This window comes from Dromiciops gliroides, chromosome 3 (assembly GCF_019393635.1).
Source record: "Dromiciops gliroides isolate mDroGli1 chromosome 3, mDroGli1.pri, whole genome shotgun sequence".
Taxonomy (NCBI): domain Eukaryota; kingdom Metazoa; phylum Chordata; class Mammalia; order Microbiotheria; family Microbiotheriidae; genus Dromiciops; species Dromiciops gliroides.
In genome coordinates this window covers 179,091,765-179,107,764 of record NC_057863.1, presented here as the reverse complement: position 1 = coordinate 179,107,764, position 16,000 = coordinate 179,091,765, and the positions used below count along the sequence as shown (strand labels likewise).

At 40.9% G+C, this 16,000-nt stretch overlaps 1 pseudogene; it reads right to left on the bottom strand.

Annotated features, from left to right (window-relative positions):
* Window positions 1–15,527, bottom strand: part of LOC122747295 — a 30,872-nt pseudogene extending 15,345 nt beyond the window's left edge.
* Window positions 15,528–16,000: the final 473 nt, after the last annotated feature.

The window sequence follows — 16,000 nt, the reverse complement described above, 5'->3', positions numbered from 1 at the left end:
CAGTGATGCAAAACCTCAAAATAGAAAAAAAAAAACAACAGCACCCAAAACAAAAGAAATAATATGGTTCAATCAGCATCTATACTCCACAGTTCTTTCTTTCTTTTTTTTTTCTTGGATTTGGAGATCCTCTTCTATCATGAGTTCCCTGGAACTCTTCTGTACCATTGCATTGGTGAGAAGAATATAGTCCGTCACAGTAGGTCAACACTCTGAGGTCCCTTTAACCTGAAGACTAGCAATCTCTCCACCATACTCTGATACATCTCTTATTTCTTCTCTTCCTTGTTCACCTCACTTCTGCATTTGTCATCTACTAAACTGACTCTTGGGAGTATTATCTTTTCCTACATCTAATTTAGTCTAAAATCTTGTCCCATCTTTCTACCTAAATGTAGTTTATTAGATCTTCATAATATTTCCCCTTAGGATTCAGTATGGTAAGGCAGAAGGGAATGGGTTGGTGGTCAGAAGATCTGAACCTAAGCCTCACTTGTGATAGATCCTGTCCTTGTAACCATGGACACATCATTTAAATTTTGTGGAGTTACTATTCTTCCCTGGTCCTCTAGCCAGCATCTGTAAGACATGGCAGTAAGAATTCAGTTCCTTTTGGGGTTTTTTTTGTTTTTGTTTTTGTTTTTGTTTTTGTTTTTTTTAGTGAGGTGTGAGATTTAAAATTGGATATTAGATCATAAATCTCCCCTCTTTAACCTTTCCCTTAATTTATCTCCCAGACTAGTAAATGGAAGAAGCTTCTGGTTTTCTAGTTAGAGCTTTTATTGTATGGTAGTCACAAGGTAATGTTGATTAGAGGGATAGGAAAGTAGAAATACAATACAAACCGTCTTAAGTCTAAGCTTAGTTTATATTCCATATAAAACTCACCAAAAGCCCAAGGCCACCTTTGGGGAGAGAGAGAGAGAGACTGTGTCAAGCGAGTGCTGCTGCTAACCGCAAGCCAGGCCAAGTCGAACTTCCGTCAGCATCAGTCTGTGCAGCGCAGTCAGGAGACCAGCAGAGCAGGAAAAAGCTCCTACTTCCGTTCTCTCCTTGCCTTTTAAGCTTGCACCCTGGAAGTGGAGTGCTAGCAGGCCGACTGGCTGCGTAGCTCATGCCGTTGGTCTCCTCCCCAAAAGGGTGGTCCTTCAAAAACTGGCGTCTTTCAGTTATCCTAACCGACTGTTAAAAAACTTTCATTTTTTTTTTTACCACAGAGGCAATTGGGGTTAAGTGACTTGCCCAGGGTCACACAGCTAGTAAGTGTTAAGTGTCTGAGGCCGGATTTGAACTCAGGTACTCCTGACTCCAGGGCCGGTGCTTTATCCACTGCGCCACCTAGCCGCCCCCAGTTCCTTTTTACAAACAGATAAAGATCAGTCAATTCAGTGAGGAAGAGGACAGTCAGTCATACCTGTAGTTTATAGACAACATCTTGCTCAACTTGTTGCCTTTCACTTTTTTTTGGGGGGGGGGCAATAGGGTTTAAGTGACTTGCCCAGGGTCACATAGCTAAGTAAGTGTCAAATGTCTGAGGCCGGATTTGAACTCAGGTACTCCTGAATCCAGGGCTGGTGCTTTATCCACTGCGCCACCTAGCTGCCCCCTGCCTTTCACTTTTTAACTGATTTAGGTGAGCTACCTAAAGGCACAATGGATAAAAATGTGTTCTCTCTTTTCCTTCAGTTTACATTATTTATCTCTTTGAATTTACCTTTCAACAGTGAGCTATTCAACCATGAACTCACTGTACTACTTAGCCACTCTTTCATTCATCTAATCTGTTGCCTATGTGCTCTCCCAGACCACTATGCTGGCATGGTTATTTGTATAGCATAGACTTGGATTAAGTAATAGCAGGTCTTCTGAATACTTACAGGTTCCATGAGCTTTCCTACTCAATCAAACCAGAAGAAAATCCAAGAAATTATTTAGAAAAATGGATTTTCTTCTCCTCCCACTGACACCTTTTACACAATACAAAAGAAACAAGGAGAAAACATGAAAAATATTTAGAGATAATGGCAATTGAAACAACCAGTAGGCTACTTCCTCAATCTGTTCCCAGGTTTCTCCATCTTACACAATGCCTGTAAGCTCACTTTTACTATCATCCAACTAATTTTCCCATTTTGAGGATAGGGAAAAAGTTTGGTGTAGAAGAGAAAATATTGGACTTAGAGTTAACAGGTCTGGATCCATGTCCCCAGATTGACATTTTCTAATTCTGTGACCTTGGGCAAGTCACTTACCTCTTCTTGTCCCATATTGCTTGGACTTGATTTCTCTCAGGGGTCTTGAACCTCTATTATCTTATAATCTTAAGAGCAAATGGCCTCCTGAAAGATGCCTACACTTTCCCAGGACCAGTTTCACCACCTCTCAACCTCCTCCCCCCTACATATTATCCCCAGAGGGAGAGTTGCTGCCCATCACCTCTTTTTGATCCCCTCAGCTTCTAGCATTCCTACTCTTCCTGCCCCAACCAATTGCCTTATATTGCATGTGCACATGCAGGCTATTTTTTTAAGTGAATGAACATAAGCTCCTTAAGGTCAAGGACTATTTTATCTTTATATCTTCAGAAATTAGGATGGTGCTCAACACATAGTGACCAGGCAGCCAGGTGGTGCAGTGGATAAAGGACCAACCCTGGATTCAGGAGTACCTGAATTCAAATCCAGCCTCGGACACTTGACACTTACTAGCTGTGTAACCCTGGGCAAGTCACTTAACCTTCATTGCCCCACAAAAAAATTAAAAATTAAAATTAAAAAATTAAAAATTAAAAGAAAAATAGAATGAGCTAAATCTCTCGGGATTCATTGGTAGCAGTAGGGGGAATTAGCATCCTGGGCCAATACTGAAGAAATCCAAGGCAATCATGAGTATATTTAGGTCATCAATGTTTTGAGAAAATATTTATGTAATTTAAAATGGCTTGAGTCAGGTGAGTACAACACAGAGATCTCTGGGTGGGGTGGGAAAAGAACATTCAGAGCATGGTAGAAGGAAAAGAAGGTGGATTTTTGCTGATTGAAAAAATAACTTAGAAAAAGAACATGGATTTTCAGGGAATGCAGGACAGATGTCAGGGTTCTGGAACATGATAGTTGCAGTAATTGGTGATAGGCAGGTAGTAGAGTAATGAAACATTCATAAGTAAGATGGTGGGCATAAAGCAGTGTGTAAACTATGTAAACAGATGCATAAGTAAATACCGATTGTTGTTGTTATCCCTCAATGAACTTGGCAGATGACTAAATGTTCCATGGAACTTGGCCAACAGTTGAATGTTTCTTTCAATTTTTTTGTGAGGTCACTTTTCAGCACTGCTTGACATGAGATGCAGATTCATAGAATGTCAGAGCCAGACGAAAGCTTTGAATATTTAATCTAACCCTGCCTCTAATTTCCTAGATGGAGAAACTGAGACTCAGAGAAGCAAGACTAAAATCCATCTCTTGACTCTCAGGTGGCTTTCTGATATGCTATATTTCCTCCCCTTCCTGCAGAATCACAAAATTTGGAAGGGAACTTCAGAGGTCATCTAATGAAACCCGTGCCTAAGAAAGAATGCCTTCTATAACATCCTTCTCAAGTGGGCACCCTGACAGCCATCTCTGTCCCTGAGAAGACATGTGAGTGCACAAATTTCCTGAGGGAAGTTCTGTTCATTTCTGAATGCTAGGAAGGTAGCATTGGGCATCATCTAGTTCCCCACCCCCTCATCTTCCTATCTTACCTCACCAGTACCCCTTCCTACATCATTGATTGAATGAGACCATGTCCTTTTGTTTTGTGAGGCAATGAAGGTTAAGTGATTTGCCTGGGGTCACACAGCTAGTAAGTGTCAAGTGTTTGAGACCAGATTTGAACTCAGGTTCTCCTGAATCCAGGACTGGTGCTTTATCCACTGTGCTACCTACCTGCTCCCGAGACCATGTCCTTTTATGAATTTCAGTTCTAACCTCAACCCTATTGAGCCCCTGAGTTTGGAGGCAGTCATCCTTCCTCCTTAGCTCTTGGATTTGTTTCCCAATTCCTTTTTAGAATAGGCTAAAACTACTAGATGTTGTTATTATCTTTCATTGCCATGCCAGCATGTCTTGTGTCTTCACAAATGCCAATTTAATAGTTAAATATGTTGTAAACACAGAGGACTATTTCAACACTGTGCTCTGAGCTGGGGAGAGGGGAGGAAGGGAGCCAGAGAAGTGAAGGAGAATGATTTTCACTTCCCATCCAGATGGAGACAGAAGCAGGTCAACACATACTTGATGCATTGTCAGTACACGATGCCCTTGCCAATAGCCCTGGTGCTAAAAGCAGTCAATCAAACTCTGAAGTTTCTCCATGAACCATACTGTTAAACTCTAAACTGGTAGATGATAGCCACAACAAGCTTGTAGTTGGTAAGGCCACTTAGCACCATGTTCTGAGCATATTCGGGTATTTTGGGTTGGTTGGTACATAGCTGGCCTGGGTCCTTTCTAAGTTGTTAAATTTATCTAGTTCTACTCTATATGGACAATATAGTTATTTTGCTCACATCAAAAGGGGTGTGTTGGGGGGCAGCAAGGTGGCACAGTGGATAGAGCACCGGCCCTGGAGTCAGGAGTACCTGAGTTCAAATCCGACCTCAGACACTTAACACTTACTAGCTGTGTGTCCCTGGGCAAGTCACTTAACCCTAATTGCCTCACTAAAAAAAAAAAAAAGAAGAAGAAAAAAAAAGGGGGTGTGTTGGGTGTGTGTGTGTGTCCATTATCTACATGAAGCCTTTCCTTATTCCTACAGCCTCTCATGGATTTGAACTGTAGACTTGAGTTCAAATTTGGCCCCAGACATTTACTAGCTTTGTGACAGGTCACTTAACCTCTGTTTGCTTCAGTTTCCTCGTCTGTAAAATGGCGATTAAGAGCACCTCCCTCCCAGAGTTGTTTTGAGGCTAAATGAGATTATAATTCTAAAGCCCTCAGCACAGTACCTGTCACATAGCAAGCACTATATAGATGTTAGCTATCATCATCATATTATTGTTGTTGTTGTTAGCTATTATTATACTTCTAAACTGCTTAGCACAGTGCTGGGCACTTAGTAGCCACTTAATAAAGGCTTGTTCCCTTCCTTCCTTTTTACCCTCCTTTCCAAATTCCTTGTATGTAACTACTAATACAAAGAGATAGATATAGAGATACTTTTTATTTATGCTGTGTATGTTTTTATGTCTATTTGTCCTCTTTAGCATGTAGGCATCTTAGCATAGAGGGATGGTTTCATTACTGGTTCTTTAACACAGGGCTTAGCATGTAGCAGGTACTTAACTGCTAGTTAATTGACATGACCTCCTATTTCAATGACTACATCCAGTACATCTTTAAATGATTAAATTGGACAACACTGGGACCATTGTGGTGATAGTGATGAGCAACTGTGTGCAGTGAAAGAAAAGAGGTGAATTTCTCTTTCCTATTGCTTGGCACGTACATAAGATGAGCTTCTTAATTGATTGATTCTAGTTCATTATCATGTCAACAAGCTGCCTGTATCATAACCTTCCTTACCAGGTTCTTCTGTCTGGAATTCCCTTCCCTCCCATCTTACCACAACCATACTTTACCCAGACAATTCCTAGCTAACTTATTTTTTATTTTATTTATTTATTTATTTTTTAGTGAGGCAATTGAGGTTAAGTGACTTGCCCAAGGTCACACAGCTAGTAAGTGTTAAGTGTCTGAGGCTGGATTTGAACTCAGGTCTTCCTGACTTCAGGGCCGGTGCTTTATCCACTGCGCCACCTAGCCGCCCCAGCCTAGCTAACTTCTAAGACCAAGTTCAAATACAACTTTTCCCCCAATACCTTCCCTAACTCCTTTTTTCTGATTTCTCCTTCCTCTGAATTGATAGAAACTTGTGTTTAAACTTTTCTTATGACACTTTTACATCATACCTTATATTTTGACCATTTTGGGGGTTATTAATGCCTTATTTGTAAATATTTGTGTAATTTTTATTAAGACTGTCATTATGATTATTAACATACCTTATCTGCCTCTACTAGATTCTGGTTAGACTCCTCCAGGGCAGGCACCATTTCTTTTCTTTTCTATTCTTTTCTTTTATTCTCTTCTTTTTTCTTTTCATTTCTTTTCTTTTTCCTTCCTTCCTTCCTTTCATTCCTTTTTTTCCTTCTTTCTTTCTCTTTCTTTCTTTTTTGTTTCTTTCCTTTTTTGGGGAAGCAATAGAGATGTAAGTGACTTGCCCAGGTTCACAGAGCTAGTAAGTGTCTCTCTAGGAGTGGTGCTTTATCCATTGAGCCACCTAGCCCCCATGTCTTTTCTTTTCTATATCTTCCTCAGTGCCTATAATAGTGTCTTTAATAAATAAAAATATTGATGAAAATCTATCATAACATTCTTGTGGGGAAGATAGATAAATATGTACTCAATGTACTGTTAGGTACATTAAGAGTTGGGTAAGTGGGGGCAGCTAGGTGGCACAGTGGATAAAGCACTGGACTTGGATTCAGGAGGACCTGGGTTCCAATCCAGCCTCAAACACTTGACACTTATTAGCTGTGTGACCCTGGGCAAGTCACTTAACCCTCATTGCCCCACCAAAAAAAAAAAAAGAGAGAAGACTATTGGGGCAGCTAGGTGGCGCAGTGGATAGAGCACTGGCCCTGGAGCCAGGAGTACCTGGGTTCAAATCCGGCCTCAGACACTTAACACTTACTAGCTGTGTGACCCTGGGCAAGTCACTTAACCCCAATTGCCTCCCTAAAAAACAAACAAACAAACAAAAAAAAACAAGACTGAAGGTCTTCTAACTCTAAGCTTTAGAGCAGCTGCTTGGGGTACTATAATAACACAAGCCACCAGGTAGAATTGTAAGCTTTCTTTTCCACCAGTTTATTCAACTGGGCACATACATATAAATATGACTATCTCCCCACCCTCTTGCTACTACCTCATTACCAGATAAGTGTGCACAGACTCTAGTTCCTGGGCCCCATATCTTAAGTCCTTGGGAATAGAGTAATTCCAGAAATAACTCATAAATCTCTCTTGACTCTTGCCCCCACCCACTGCAGTCTTGTCTCTTCCCTCCTCATGGCCCCAAAGAATTCACTCAATCAGCATTTTGTCTATAATACACTTATTATAATGGAAAGAAATGTAAAGTGTAAAAGTGTTAACATCATAGTGGTGAGAATAGCCTCAGAGGCTTCTGGTAGTCTGAATTTTCAATTTCTCTTAACCCTTTGTCCTTTTGGGGAAGGAAGAGACTGAAGCCCTCAGTAGGAGAGTTATCTTGAGTCACAGAGATAAAGGAAGTCATCTAACCATGCTTCACCTCACCCCATATTGCTGTTTTTTACAAAATCAAATAAACTCCTGGCTGACCACCATTGAAATCTGCTGCTCAATATTGACCTGGGTTCTCTCCTGGACCTCCCACATGATCAGATCCTTGTATCTTCTCCCAGCATTACCATTGTACACTGAAAGTCTCATCCAGATTAAACTTTCTGTCTCTGTCTCTGTCTTTCTGTCTCTCTTTCTCTGTGTGTCTCTCTCAGAGAATTCCAGAAGAGACAAAGAGCATGTGAACCATCTAAGCTGTCTTTTATCATGTCCCTTGGCCTTTTCCACATTGTATTTCCATATCCCTTTGGTGGTTAAAGAGCTGGAAAATTATAAGGGAACAACAATTCCCTTCTTATCCCTCCTCCTCCACCCACAACATTTGGAACCTGCCACAATGAGAGCTATACATGAAATAGCGATGACAGGAAACCATATCCTTCAGTTTTGAGCAAGATGTTCACTGACAGAAACAAAATGCTATGTTATGACAATGATAGATCATAATCTGTGATAAAACAGTTTTTAATCAACTCTATCTCTATTCCTACCATTCCTCCTTTCCCTCCTTCACCTAAGCCTAACCTCAAAGAGCCTGATCACAGAAAGGATGGAATGTCACCTGAAAAGGGTAGGGCAAGCATTATTGAGAGAATTGAAGTCCAAGATAGGAAAGAAGAAAGTATAAGATAACAACATGATATTAAACAAGGTTCCAAGTTTCCAGACACATATAAGCAACATCCAAAGTACTAAAAAAAAAAAAACAACTCAGCAAGCAGGACAACAGAACCATTATAAATGATCTTTGAGAAATCATGGAAGGTGAAAGAGGTGCCAAAAGACTGGAGAATGCCAAGTGCTGTCTCAATTTTCCAAAAGGGAAAACATGTTAATCCTAGAAACCACAGAGCACAAGCTTGATGTCGATACTTGGAAAATTTTAGAACAAATTATTAAATGGAATCTTAAAACTGTAGACATAACTTGGTTAGACAACCATATGATTATCAATATGAGACAAGTGCTAAGACAGGGAGTCATAAATCACTGGCATGGAGATGGTCTACCAAAGAATGCAATGGAAAGAGGAATCCCTAGAAATGGTGAGGTCTTCTAGATGCTTCTGTATGTGGGGGCTGTTGTACTCATTGCTGAGCCCTAGGATATTGCAGAGTCTGCATGATCATTCAAGAGTTTAATGTAATTATCCACCCAGGAAAAACCAAGTGGATCAAGTACATGTTTTGTCCAGACAAACCATCAAAATGGTCCATCAACATATATAGCTTGGATAGACATTGCAAATGGAAAATGAGCCAGATCCAGAACTGAACAGGAAGAAGAAAGAGGAATATATATATAAATATATATATATATTTATATAATGATATGTTACATATAATATATTGTGTGATGGGATTACATAATTTATACAATATTAACAATATGGTATATTATATACTTATGTTTAAGTATATATATAATATTTAAAGACCTAGAACAAGAAAGCATAGTAGATCCATACCCTACAGTAGATTTACAGGAGGACTAGACAACAGTCACATAAGTTGAAGAGTGGATTTATTGAGATCTGTATCATTAAAAATTATCCTCACGGGCAGCTAGGTGGTATAGCGGATAAATCACCAGCTCTGGATTCAGGAGGACCTGAGTTCAAATCCAGTCTCAGACACTTGACACTTATTAGCTGTGTGACCCTGGGCAAGTTACTTAACCCTCATTGCCCTGTCCCCCTCCCCCCCCCCAAAAAAGAACTGTGTGTCAAGCACCAGGGATACAAAGGAAGTTCCAGTTGCTTTTAAATGCCTCTGTGATAAAATACAATCTCCTCTGTTGAGAATGACCCCTCAAAGTAGGAGTTGAATACTTTTATTCCCTCTCCAACATCCATTATTATCTTCTCGCATACATCCCACCTTTTAAATATCTCAAAATTTTAGGGGATAGCTAGATGGTGCAGTGGATAAAGCACTGGCCCTGGATTCAGGAGGACCTGAGTTCAAATCTGGCCCCAGACACTTGACACTTACTAGCTGTGTGACTCTGGGCAAGTCACTTAACCCTCATTGTCCCACAAAAACAAAACAAAACAAACCATAAATATCTCAAAATTTTAAACCTCTCACTATGCTAGTAGTTGTATTATTAATATCTGTTGGTTGAGAAAATGCATGATCACAGAAAGCTACTATGAATTAAGGAATGATTTTGAATGAATGAATGAATGAGTTGAGTGAATGAATGAATGAATGAACAGCATTTGTTAAGAACTAACTGCATGCACTGGGCTAAACACCAGGGATACAAATGAAAAAGTGAGACCAGTACCTGCCCTTAAGGAGCTTACATTCTCATATAGAGGAGTAGTAACCAATCTCAGAAGCCCAAAGATGATGAACTGATGAGCAGAACAATATGGCAGTCCAATTACTTGGGCCTTTTTCAGAGGCACTGGTAGTGATGATTTGATCACACTGTAGAATGTAGAGCAATTGTTGAAGGGAAGAGGAGGGATTCCCATCAAGTAGCAGAATAGAAAATGGCCAGGGTTAAAAAAAAAAAAAAAGGAGGTTCTATTTGGAGCATATAGCAAGCAGCACAAATTGGCAAGGATGATGAAGTTATTTGATCCCAAAAGTGTGCCCAGTCAACTGAGTATATCTCAAAACAGCATCAATATGCACTTAAATTAAGTAATATTTTACTAATTAAATATTGTACTCTAACTCAAAGCACTATTTACTTTGCTTAAACTATTTTTGAGTCTTCATGGATTGTTGTTGTTCGGTCATTTCAGTTATATCCAACTCTCTGTGACCTCATTTGGGGCTTTCTTGGCAAAGATAGTGGAATTGTTTGCCATTTCCTTCTTTGGCTCATTTGACAGATGAGGAAACTGAGGCAGAGTTAAATGACCTACTCAGGGTCACACAGCTAAATGCCTGAGGTCAGATTTGAATTTGGGTCTTCCTGAATCCAGGCCCGGAGGTCTATCCACTAAGCCACCTAGTTGCCCAAATTAGTGCTTTAGGAACATGATAAAATCATAGGATTTAGACTCAGACAGGGCATTGTGTATCACCTGGTCCAACCCTGCCATATATTACAGGTGAGGAAATTATGATCCAGAGAGGGAAATGTGATTTACCTGAGGTCAAACAAGTAGCAGAGGTAAAGTCCTGCTCCTTGGAGTCTAAATCTGATATTATTTCTACCACATCATACTTTCTTTCTGAAGGTAAGAAAAGTTTAAGGTCAATGTGAGCTGGTCTAGCCAAAGAAAAGTCTATGAAAGAGATGGTACCTGAACAGGTGTTCTTCCCCTTTACACAGAAATTACTATCCTAAAAAATGTCTATGTTCTATTCCTCCCTCACCCCATCCCCTATCCTCCTCAAAGAAATTAATGTGAATCAGGCATGTGCTGGTGAATATTTAACAATGGGCTCTTGGGGTGAATAATTTAAAAAGTATGCAGGACACACCTTTAAATTCAATCTGCTCATTAATATTTTCCCAGCACTTTCTTAAGTCTAGACAATCAACAAAACAATAAATCAAGCCTTAAGTTTGCTGATTCCCGAGGTATAAATACTTACCCTGAAAATTTAACAATTGACTCTCTAAGCATCTGGCTTCTAATCCTACTATAGCACCCCTGCTATGATGCTCCAAATTCCTTCAAGCACAAGTTCTTATTGAACTTTATCAATAATGAAAAGTGATGACTGAAAGGAAGTGAAATGTAGGCTAACGGAGGTTTGTGATAGTGTGGTATTGATGAAAGACAGTAGAGGGCACTGTTACCTAGTGATACGAGAGAAAAAAGAGCTTAGAAAGAGGAAACTGGGGACCCACTGACTCCTGCTGTGCAAATGGTGTTAACATAATTCCAGCCTTATTCGCAGCTCCCATGAGGAGATGCCAGACCTCATCAATCAATTAATCAATCAACATTCCTTTATGTTAGGTACTGTGCAAGGGATTGGGGGTACAAGTACAAACAATGAGACAATCCCCACCCAAATCTTTCATTGTATCAGGGATGACTGTATTTCAGTATATGAAGAAAAAATACAAACTAGATGCAAGGTAATTAGGGAGGGAGGGAAGCTAAGTGGTGCAGTGGATAGAACACTTGGCTTAGTATCAGGAAAATTCATCTTCCTGAGTTCAAATCTGGCCTCAGGCCCTGGGCAAGTCACTTTAACCCTGTTTGCCTCAGTTTCCTCATCTGTAAAATGAGCTAGAGAAAGAAATGGCAAACTACTCCAGGATGCGGTTTGGGAGAGTCAGAAAGACTTCTTGGAGAAAGTTGAGCTTAGTTGTAAACCAAGTGATGGTTGTGGTGAGGAGGTAGTGCCTTACAGCTTTTTCTAGGAGTTTGACTAAAAAAAAAAGAGGAGAAATATAGTATTAATAGCTTGAGGAGATAGTACTGATAATGATACTTTTTTTGGATGGAAGAAGTGTGTACTGGTAGGTAGATTGTTGTTGTTGTTTGTCCTTCATTCTTTTTTGTTTTGTTTTGTTTATGTGGGGGCAATGGGGGTTAAGTGACTTGCCCAGGGTCACACAGCTAGTAAGTGTCAAAAGTGTCTGAGACTGGATTTGAACTCAAGGTCCTCTTGACTCCAGGGTCGGTGCTTTATCCACTGCACCACCTAGCTGCCCCTATCCTTCATTCTTTTTTTTTTTTTTTTTTTAGTGAGGCAATTAGGGTTAAGTGACTTGCCTAGGGTCACAGAGCTAGTAAGTGTTAAGTGTCTGAGGTCAGATTTGAACTCCAGTACTCCTGACTCCAGGGCTAGTGCTCTATCCACAGCGCCATCTAGCTGCCCCCCCCCCATCCTTCATTCTTGAAGAGGGCCATGACAATGGGGTGATGTGATGGTTTGCAGTGAACTGGATTTAAGTGAGGGAGGGCTATGCAAGGTCACCAACCTCATTCTCTCCTCCCGAGCCATCTGGGTCCAGTGGCAGGATATACATGAGAATGATTGGAGATGGCTACAGATGTTTAACGCAATTGAGGTTAAGTGACTTGCCCAGGGTCACACAGCCAGTAAGTGTCTGAGGTGAGATTTTAATTCAGGTTCTCCTGACTTGAGAGTCAGGGCTTTATACACTTTGTCACCTAGCTTTCCCTGGTAGGTAGATAGGGGATGGCTAAAGATTAGAAAGAGGGGGTGCCTGCGGGGGTAATTTACTGGACAAGACAGGAGGGGATGGTATCAACAGTATATGTAAAGGGGTTTGTCTTGGCAAGGAAAAGAACCATATCACTTGAGACTGGAAGAAAGTTAGAGTTTAGGGAATGATCTGAAGGGTTTTCAAGCTGAAGAAATAGTTGTGCTAGATAATCTCTATGGTCCCTTCCAATTCTAAATTTATTATATAAACTCTTAGGAGCTAGACTGGGAAGGAACCTTAAAATTAAGCTAGTATAACTCTCCTATTATCTTACAAATATAATATCCTTCCTTTGCTACTTCAAGAATTCTAGGATAACCTTATAGGTGATTATCCTTATCCCACTAGCTAACAAGCCCCTACTGGTGTTTTTCCCTGTAACAATTGACTAGAAGGCTCAGATAATTCTTTATTAAAAGCATTTGCTCAAAAAAACCCAAAACCCCAAACCCAAAAACAAAACAAAACAAAAAGGGGCAGCTAGGTGGCACAGTGGATTAGAGCACCGGCCCTGGATTCAGGTGTACCTGAGTTCAAATTCGGCCTCAGACACTTGACATGTACTAGCTGTGTGACCTCGGGCAAGTCACTTAACCCCCATTGCCCCACCAAAAAAAAAAAAAGCATTTGCTCAAAAGGAATATCGAAAGCAGAAATTATACAAAGCATTCCCTGACCCATCTGCCAACACACACACACACACACACACCATGGGCTTACTGTCCCACAAATACACATTGAACATGAGTAAGCATGAATTTGAAATACATCTTGAATACTTGCAGAAGGCCTATAGCCAAGGCAACTCACAATTGCAGAACTACATGGCCTTAAATATTCGTTTTCTGGAAAGTCCTCACAAAATTCACTGCAGGACATGACACCAATGATGAACACATTGCTCAGCGGAGCTGGCTCTTCACAGGGCACAGTGAAGATTACATTGGACAGATGATGGTTCAGCCCAGCTTGGTCTTCATATGGTACAATGTGGCAGCTGGAAAGGTCAATCTGATGCTGAGTTGGGTCAAGGAGGTCATTCATCTGCTGCTCTGGCTCTTCCCTGGGCTCAGTTGCTGCTGAATGATGCCAGGCAGGTTGCTCTGCTATTGGATAGTGGCTTCCAGAGAGAGCCAGGAAGGCCACTTTTTCACCGGCTGCTGCTAGATAGTACCCAAGTGGGCAACACAATCATTAGATAGTGGGTGCTTCCCAGCTAGGCTGCTCTGCTGCTGATCTTTTTTTAGGACACAATATCTTTTCTGGATAAATTTATCCATTGAACTTTTTGAGTTCACGCTTTGTTAGGTACCTGGAATATTATTTTGCACCTTTACACTGAGCAGGATGGTAAGGAACTCCCTTCAGCTGGATTGTTACAACACTGATTTTGGTTGGAGTGCTTATAGTGCTCCTCAAGTTAGGGCAACAACCCTGAGCTCAGGATGGGCACAAACACCCTCCCTTGGATAACTCAGAGCCTTAGCCCTGAGATTGTCACCTCAAGATAGGTGGTGGCTCAAAAGCCTCTTTCTTCTGTAAATATTTGACCTCCCTCTGTGATCAGTTCTAATTTGGTCTGTTTGGCTTCCTAAACTTCTTTGAGGAATTCATCTTATTCAGATGAATAGCTAGGAACAAAGGTTAAAAAAAAAAATGCAGTCTGTGCCCTGGAGGCAAGTTTATTCTCTTGCAGACCCTTACTTAAGCAATGAAGCTATTCAAGCCTTAAATTCTTTCTAGGGTGAAGAATGTTCATTTTGAAGGCCTCGCCCTTTCAAGGTCTATTTTTTTTCTTTTTAGCAACTCTAGAACTCTAGCTTTTGCATAAGTCTCCAGTGGGACCCCTCTCCCTTTACAAATAAGAGGAAAGGGAGAAGCATCTGGACCTAGCAACTCACACCCTTTTCTACCATCACCATCAAATTCTCAGACTTAATTCAGGACCTAACACATTATGGGTGTTTAAAAAACAAGGACCACAAACTGCTACAGTTAGAGCTGTCTTAAAATCTTAAACTGGAAAAAAAAATTAGAAAAACAAAAACAAAATCTTAAACTAGAAGTCAGTTATAAGGTCAGGTCAAATACCCTTAGGAGAAATGTAATAAGAATCTATTCTTGTTTAGTATTGTCTAGGATTCATGCTCCATCCACCAGTCACCTGCCTATACAAGCTGAGGAATGAGGGACAGGCCATTCCCTGGCCCTTCCTCTATTAGTGCACTGCCTGGGCCTGCCCCCACATTGGTACAAGCCTCCACAGTTCTCAGCTTTCCAGCTACCCTCTGCTGCCTAGCACCCCAAGGAAGTCTCCTCCCAGAGGCTGAACCCCCAGGGATGTCGATAACCTCACTGAAGTCATTCCTCAATGACTAACAAACTTCTAGCCCTCTGCAGCTTAGTGATTCTGGGCTCCCCCACTCTCCTTATCATCCAAAACCCATTCTTGGTGCAACTCCCTTAGTCCTCTCATATGTATCCCTTAGAGGTAGGTAGGTGGTATAGTGGATAGAGTGCTGGACCTAGAGTCAGAAAGACTTGAGTTCAGGGGCAGCTAGATGGTACAGTGGATAGAGCACCGGCCCTGGAGTCAGAAGTACCTGAGTTCAAATCTGGCCTCAGACACTTAACACACACTTACTAGCTGTGTGACCCTGGGCAAGTCACTTAACCCCAATTGCCTCACTTAAAAAAAAAAAGAAAGACTTGAGTTCAAATCCAGTCTCAGACACTTAGTAGCTGTGTGATCCTGGATGGGTCACTTCACCTCTGTCTGCCTCAGTTTCCTCATTTGTAAATGGAGATAATAATAACACCTACCTCCCAGGGTTTTTGTGAAAATCAAATGAGATAATATTTGTGAAGCACTTTGCAAACTTTAAAATGCTAACTGTAGAAAAGGTCCATAATCTTTACCAGGTGACCAAAGTGGCCCATGATAGAAAATAGGTGTAGAATATGGCTCTATTAGAACATGAACAGGTAATAGCATTTGTATGCTCAGAGCATTTGTATATGACCTGGGGGCTGCCTCCGTTGGTGTCACAATCCTACTTTTCAACAGCCACAGCTACAAGAGACCCAGTATAGAAAAATTCTCATCACCAAAGTCCCCTGGTATTTTGATGCATCAAAATCCATTCTGGGGGGCGGCTAGGTGGCACAGTGGATAAAGCACCGGCCTTGGATTCAGAAGTACCTGAGTTCAAATCCGACCTCAGACACTTGACACTTACTAGCTGTGTGACCCTGGGCAAGTCACTTAACCCCCATTGCCCCGCAAAAAAACCCAAAAAAACAAAAAGAGTAAAAAAAAATCATTCTGTTTTGATTAATGGTGATGATACAAAGGAAAATGCATTGCCATCTGCTTTGTCAACATAGCATCTTTTCCTTTTGATGTAACTGAA